The sequence below is a fragment of the Sceloporus undulatus genome, chromosome 1 (genome assembly GCF_019175285.1).
Source record: "Sceloporus undulatus isolate JIND9_A2432 ecotype Alabama chromosome 1, SceUnd_v1.1, whole genome shotgun sequence".
Lineage (NCBI taxonomy): Eukaryota > Metazoa > Chordata > Lepidosauria > Squamata > Phrynosomatidae > Sceloporus > Sceloporus undulatus.
Window position 1 is genome coordinate 196279234 of NC_056522.1, and position 8124 is coordinate 196287357.

Consider the following 8124-nt stretch of genomic DNA (forward strand, 5'->3'; position numbering starts at 1 on the left):
GGGAGATGGGGATGGGAATTAAAACCTTACTAACGTGAATTTTTGACTGAAGAAAAGTGAATTCTTGGACTTTAGTCAAGAAAATAAGTTTCTAGTTCTTCTAAAAGCATGATCAAAATTTTTAAGGTTTAATTAATATGCTTAATTGCCTTAACTTATAATAGTTGCTTAATCACCTTAACTAATATATAGATTAAGTATCCCTTATTCAGAATTCCAGAATCCAAAACTGCCCACATGGGTAGCTGAGATTGTGACACCTTTCTTTTCTTGTATTTCAATATTCACAAACTTCATTTCATGCACAAAATTATTTAAAATATTGTGTATAAAATTACATTCAAGTTATAGGTATAAGGCATATATGAAACATCAATGAATTTCATGTTTAAATTGGGTCCCATCTCCAAGATATCTCATTGCTATATGCATATATCCCAAAATCCCCCTAAAATCTGAAATCCACCTCTGGCTCCAAGCATTTCGGATAAGGGCTATTCAACCTGTAATGGTGCCCTCCCCTGCATTGTTCCAAATCTCTCTGACACCAAGCAGTACTGACTCCTATTCTACCCTCTCCTTCCTGTTGCTCCCTCATACAGTTCACTAAACAACACAGAAATGTACTGAGTATGTGCACAAGGACATTGTGCAAATTCTGTATGATAAAATTCCCTGAAATGTTTGCATTTTTAATAATAGCTTCAAACACGTTACAGCACGAATCAGGCAAAACATGTACAGTGGACCCTTGTTATATTCTGGGGTTTGGTTCCAAGATCCCCGTGGATAACAAAATCCATGTATGCTCAAGTCCCATATAAATATAATGACATAGTAAAATGGTGTCCCTTATAAAATTGGAAAATCAAGGTTTGATACTTGAAATTTATACATTTTTGAACATTTTCAAACCATGGATGCTTGAATCCGTGTATAAAAAAATCTGTGTATAAGAAGGGCTGACTGTACTAAATGATTCCCATGAGCTGCCCAGAACCTATCTTCCCCATTCTGATTTCTGATCATAATGGTTGAATGACATTCATTTGACTCCATTTTAACCCACAGCCACAACTACAACCCTATAATCATAGTCACCAAAATAAAGATAATCACAGATAGGAAGGAAAGTAGACTACACCTAGAATGTTTGCTGAGTTATAAGAAACTTACAACTGTCTAACTGTCCAATTTTACATACATGTCAGTCCAATGGGGACAAATCTCAGAAAAGCATCTCACAAATGTGATAAAATAATAATTCACACAAGTAAAGGAACTGCCATCCATTCCTTTACTGAGCCGACAGACAATAAGACAGTCCATTATAAGGAAAAAGTCATGACTCAACAGTAAAACTGACTGTTCTTGCATTTGTACTGGAATCATTCTAACTTACATATTTATAGAGGACAATGTTCCTAGAACTGTTGAGCTAGGGGGAAATTTTAAGCCACATGTCCCAAATATTGGTTCCCAGGATCCCAGCATTCCTAAAACATTAAGTATCTCATCTCAGCTATAACGAAATTAACAGAGAGGAGGGGTTATCAATGTTCCATGACAGATACACTTACAGAACCAAGAATTAATGTTAAATGGCTCTGCCTTACATACCAAGGAGCCAAAATAACTTAAAGGCATCAGATCCCTACCTGATCTTGGAAGCTACACGGGGCAGCCCTGGTTAGTACTTGGATGGGAGACTTCCAGTGAATACCATGTGCTGTAAGCTACATATATTTCAGAGGAAGAACTGGTAAATCTTAGAAAGTGAGGTAGACGCTGCAATGAGAGAAACTAGAAACAATACATCATCAGAAGAGATGATTTGCAATTGAACTTCTACAATCCACACTGACAGAAGCAACAAGGTAACAGAAAGAAGAAGACCACATGCCAGGGTGATAGACTCATTCAGGGTGGTCATGAGCCTGAATTTGCAAGACCTGAGCATTAGAGGACAGGCGGTCTTGGAGATATCTCATCTACAGGGTAGCCATACGTCAAGTTTGACTCAAGGGCAGTTAAAAACAACAAATGGCAAAACCACCTCTAAGTATTTCTTGCCTAAAATAACCCTTGTGAAATTCATGGGGTTGCCATAAGTCAACAGGTGACTTGAAGACACATATACACACATATATTACATACTGCCTATTACTTAAACTACAAGTTCCATTTCTTAAAAAACAAAGATTTGATATATACAAATACAGAATAATTACCACAGCAAAAAGAGATTCAAACTTCTGTAATTTTAGTACATGGAGAAATAAGCAATTTCCATGTCCTCTATCTTTGTGGAGAGGACACAAGTTCACTAATTCACCCAGAAACTGAAAACAAATCAAAGAGAGTGTTAAGATAATGCTGTTGGCTACCTCTGTCTTGTTTCACTTCTTTATTAATTTATAATGTAATGATTACAGAACATCTATTCATTGATCCATCTATCCATTAAGCCATTCATTATTCAAGCAAATACAGTATTGTATCTAATGGAACCTCTTTGGCTGTGTTATACTTCAAATCTGTGGCTCTTATTTCAGATTGGGGGTAGGAAACCAGCATCAAGTTAAACTAATCCATAAAATTCAGAAGTAGGTCATACCCCAAAGGTCTCACACAAAGAATGTTTCAGGAAGCGAAGGAAACACTGTATATATCTTCATTCATACTAATATACTGCTTTAGTTCTGTTGTTTGCAGTGATAATACACATTTTAGCTCATTCCTCTATGAAATGCTTGCAAAAGTGGAAGGGAGGATTTACTAAAGAGGAATAAGGCACTTCTTTTTAAGTATCCATCATGATTCTCTAATTTTTCCCCTCCTCATTATATTCTTAGATACCAGGCTTCAGAATGAGTTTGGCGATTGATATTCATGACAGATGTTACTGAACTGCACATGAAGATGACACACTTGAGTTGGTCTAAGCACTTCTCATAACTATTCTTCTGAATGCCATTTGCATTCAGATATTTTAAATCTAATATTTTCCATACAGGATTTAGGTATCAAACACAGTTATACCCTGACAATTTCTATTCACCTTCTTTATTACATCTGTACTACAACTATTCATCCCATTTACATTTTAATAATGAAGTAGCACTTTTCTCTGCAAATGATTCATACATAACATTTTCTCGCTAGGGTTCAGTTCCACATCTGCAAAAACTTTCCACTTACAACCTTTTCCCTCATGCACATTAACAGACACTACATCCCATAGTTTTAAACTCCTATGTTTCTATAAATAACCATTGGCCGCCAGAAGAGAATAACATACTTCTAAGTAAATATTTGCCCGATAAGAATGGTCTTCAAGGGCCAGTGCCATGCAGTGGTTTGAGTGTTGGACTATGACAACAGGAGACCAGGGCTCAAACCCTGGCTCAGCCAATGAATACACTTGGGTAAGTCACTCTCATTCAGCCTCGGAGGAAGGCAACAGCAAATATTCTCTCAAGAAATCTTGCCAAGAAAACCCTAGGATAGGGTTGCCATAATAAAGCCACGGAAACCCACTGGATGAAAACCCTAGGACAGGTTTGCCATATTGATGCCATGGAAACCCATTGGCTGAAAACCCTAGGATAGGGTCGCCATATTGAAGCCACAAAAACACACTGGATGAAAACCCTAGGACAGGGTTGCTATACTGAAGCCATGGAAACCCACTGGATGAAAACCTTAGAACAGGGTCACCATATAGAAATCATGAAAACCCATTGGGTGACCTTGGGCAAATCACACTCTCTCAGTCTCAAAGAAAGGCAAAACCCTTCTGAGCAAACCTTTCAACTCTTAATACATGAGAACACAAAATGCTTGGAAAATGATCCCAAGATCATATATAAAATGATCCCAAGATTATATATTGTGCAATTGATGAAGTCAGCAACAATCTCTGTATGAGTTTCCCACTTTGAGACTGCCTTACAATATGATACATCTCAATATCGGGTAATGAATACAGATAAAATTGACAAGGGACTAGGTAACACCACCAAAAAATCACTTTGAATGGTAATTTGACTGTTGAAGAAAAAAGACATTACAAATAGAGTGTACTGGGAAATAGGCAGTTGTTCCTTTTTAATTTGCGCTCTTGGTGACAAAAGCTTGGACAGCTGGAAAAGATGCAGGGAAACAGGAGAAGAAGCATGTTTGCCACCACTGCATCTCTATGGAGGGGGGTGATACCACTTGTTGATTTGTTTCTCATATAGATGTTTAATACACAGGCTCTGCTCTTAAGGAAGGTGGCAATCATAGCAAAAACAACAGAGAAGTCTCAGTCACAGTAGCAAAACCTTTACTCTATTGGATGCCATGCAGCAGTTCTCCCAAAAGACAGAGAATTTGTCGAAACTGAATGGTTACCTCTGGGTTCCTAAACAAAGGAAACAAACCCCTCAACAAGGCACAGATGTCCAGAGCTGGGACAAAAGGACCCCTGAAGACAAAGAGTTGCAGGCACACCCTCGTGGCTTCAGGGCTCCTAAGGCTGAAATCTACAGTCCCAGAATCTGGTTTCAATCCCTTCACTGGCGCCACAACACACACACACACACACACACACACACACACACACACAGGACAGAAATGTGCAGCACACTCTCAGTCCTTGAGGCTAAACAAAGAGCAAGAATACTACAAAGGAAAGACTGGTAGATTTCAAAGACCAAACGCATCTGAGGAAGCAGACTTAAGTCTATGAAAGCTCATGCTGCCAACTTCTTTTTTTAGTTAGTCTCAGAGGTGCTGCAAGATCTCTCTACATAGAAAGGAAAGAGGCTACAGAGAGACCCAATTTCTCACCAAAGAACTCCCAGATCCAACTTTACCTCTGGAGAAAATCAGGAGAACTCATGCAACTTCTCCTCCTGCAAAAGTGCCTGCCCGAAAGTATTCCCAAGAGTTAGTTTGAACATCAGACAAGAGAAAAGGTAAAAATGGATGGGGGGAGAAAAAAGGTTAAATTGGAAAGGCCTTCCCTGTTCTCCTGTCCCAAACAAGCCTTTCAATGGGTCAGGGACCATTATGTGCCCCCCCAAAAAAATCATTGCCCCTTCGCCCACTATCTCTGCCAGCCTCCCCATCCTAAAGCCTCTTCTCTCTTTCCAATCATCTAGCTCTCACATCCCACAGTCCTTCCCCTGTTGTTGTTGTTGTTGTTGTGTGGCTTCCAAGAGTCATTTTCAGACTTAGGGCGACCCTAAGGGGAAACCCATCCTGGGATCTTCTTGGCAAGTTTTTCCATGCACAAAGAATTTTGAACTTGAATGGACATTTACACACACACACATACACATATGTCCCTGGCTTTTCACTCCACCAAATGCATCTGACGAAGTAGTCTGGAGTCTACGAATGCTCATGCTGCCCATTTCTTTCTTTCAGCGAGTCTCAAAGGTGCTACAGGACCTCTCTACATACTTCAGAGGGGGGTTGCCATGGCTCTCCTGTGAGGCTGAGAGAGTGTGACTTGCCCAAGGTCCCAACCTGCTCATCCCCCAACATTTCCTTTACACACACACACACACACACACACACACACGAGCCTGCTTCCAATGCACATCCAGTCCACAAGGGCACCCTGAGGTCACCCATATCCTCCTCCCTCCCAAAAATGCCATCTATTTCTTCCCCTAGACTAGTGTGTGTGTGTGTATCTCCCATAGGTTCATCCTTCATGTTCCTCTTTAGTTAAAAATAAAACCCCATAGTCCATCCTTCATGGTCCTCTTTAGGGTTTTTTTTATATAATATCCCCTATTATTTATTTATTTATTTAAAAACAAAACCCCACACGTCCATCCTTCCTGCTCCTTTTAGTAAAATAAAATTTTAAAAATCCCCTAGGTCCACCCTTTACTTAAAATAAAACCCCATTCCTTCATCCTTCATGCTCTTTTGTAGTTTAAAAAAAATCCATGCAAAGCTACCCATGCAAAAATACACCCTTCCCCATGCATCGCCTGCCTATGCCATCCCATATATATGAGATATATGGGGGAGATATATATATATATATATATATATCAGAGAGAGAGAGAATAAAATACATTTTTGGCATCCTTGCTCCTTAAAACGGTCCCTGCCTCCTCCAGCCTTGAACCTCCCTTTGCCTCCTCTTTTGCCATCTGCTTCATGCACAACCCCCCCCCCTTCCTCCATTCCAACCCCTGGTTAAAAACCCTCACCCTCGCCACTGCCTTGCGCCTTCCCTTTCTTGCAGCTGCAGAGCCCTTGCTGCAACCTGGAGGCGAAAAAGAGAGGGATGGAAGGAAGGAAGGAAGGCGGGAAAATTAGGGAGCCTCTCCAGCCACACCGCCCTAAAAACAAACCCAAAGCAGCTCCGCAGAGGACGAGGAGTGAAAAGTGTGAAAGCTGTACCTTCCTCTCCCTCTTTCCTGAGCCAGAGGCAGGAGCAGCACTGCTGGGCGCCTCCAAGCTCCAGGGCTCACTGGGCACTGGGCAGCAGCAGCAGCTTCTGCCTCTCAGGATCCCTGCTCCTCCTCCTCCTCCTCCTCCTGGCCACTCCCAGCCTAGACACCACTCCCTCTGCCCCCCAGGACCAGCTGGAGCTAAGCCTCCTTCTCCCCAGCCCCACACCTCTGCCCCCCAGTGGCTGCCACTGAGGCACTGAGCTGGAGAAAGACTATGGGGAAATTAATCATTATTATTACTATTATCTTCAGAGTCAGTGGCTTCTAGAGACACCAAGGTGGAGGAAGGCTGAAGGGACAGTTAACTCAGCCTAAGGAAGTTTCCTTCCCCATCAGTCAGGAGAACTATTGTTATTCTTATTGTTATTACACTCATCCCTCCACATTTGCGGCTTTGATTATTCAGAGATTTGATTAATATGTTTTCTCCAGGAATATCTAGGTCCTCCTAACTAAAACTTTAACTAAAAGTTGCACCGAAAGACCTAGAGATTCCTAAAGAGAATACTCTACTAGGCATTTGTAGCTCCTCCATAGAATCATAGAGTTGGAAGAGACCACAAGGGCCATCCAGTCCAACCCCATTCTGCCATGCAGGAACTCTCAATCAAAGCATCCCCGACAGATGGCCATCCAGCCTCTGTTTAAAGACCTCCAAGAAGGGAGACTCCACTGCACTCCGAGGGAGTATGTTCCACTGTCAAACAGCCCTTACTGTCAGGAGGTTCCTCCTAATGTTGAGGTGGGATCTCTTTTCCTGTAGCTTGCATCCATTGCTCCGGGTCCTAGTCTCTGGACCAGCAGAAAACAAATCAGCTCCCTCCTCAATATGACATCCCTTCAAGTATTTAAACAGGGCTATCATATCACCTCTTAACCTTCTCTTCTCCAGGTTAAACATCCCCAGCTCCCTGAGTCGTTCCTCATAGGGCATGGTTTCCAGACCCTTCACCATTTTAGTTGCCCTCCTTTGGACATGCTCCAGTTTCCCAACATCCTTTTAAAATTGTGGGGCCCAGAACTGGACACAATATTCCAAGTGGGGCCTGACCAGAGCAGAATACAGTGGCACTATTACTTCCCTTGATCTAGACACTATACTTTTATTGATGCAGCCTAAAATTGCATTGGCCTTTTTAGCTGCCACATCGCACTGTTGAACATGAGTCAGTACAGTTCTATGGTCAGTGTCTGTCGGATGTTGACCACAGAGTTGCACTGGAAGAGCTAGAGATTCCTAGAGAGGTGTCCTCTCAGGTAAAAACATGGTGTTTTTGTTATTTGCGGTTTTTCCATATTCATGGGGGTCTTGTGCCCCTAACCCTAGCAAATATGGAGGGACAAGTGTATTATCATCATCTTCAGAGTCAGTGGCTTCCAGTGGCACCAAGGTGGAGGAAGGCTGAAAGGAAATTTACCTTAGCCTAAGGAAATTTCCTTTCTTTTCAAGCAGCAGAATCATCATCATCATCATCATCATCATCATCATCATCCTCTTCAGAACGAGCAGCTCCCAGTGGCATCTGGAGACACTGAGGTGGAGGGAGGCTGAGGGGAAACTTATCTCAGCCTGAGGAAGTTTCCTTCCTCTTCAAGCAGAAGAAGAAGAAGGTCTTAGGCTCAAGCACAGCACTGGAAAGAAAAGAGTGCTTTTGTG

The 8124-nt window shown here is 41.8% G+C and overlaps 1 protein-coding gene across 6 annotated transcripts in view; it reads right to left on the reverse strand.

Annotated features, from left to right (window-relative positions):
* The window catches only part of MYO1B (myosin IB), a 153912-nt gene extending 147397 nt beyond the window's left edge, over nt 1–6515 (reverse strand). For 4 of the 6 annotated variants that reach the window (XM_042445911.1, XM_042445910.1, XM_042445905.1 and 1 more), the window contains exon 1: nt 6415–6515. The gene's annotated coding sequence lies outside the window, so the exon portion shown is untranslated. Of the gene's footprint in view, nt 1–4862; nt 4883–6414 lie in introns of those variants that run through there. The other 2 variants (XM_042445906.1, XM_042445909.1) reach the window with 2 other exon arrangements.
* Nucleotides 6516–8124: the final 1609 nt, after the last annotated feature.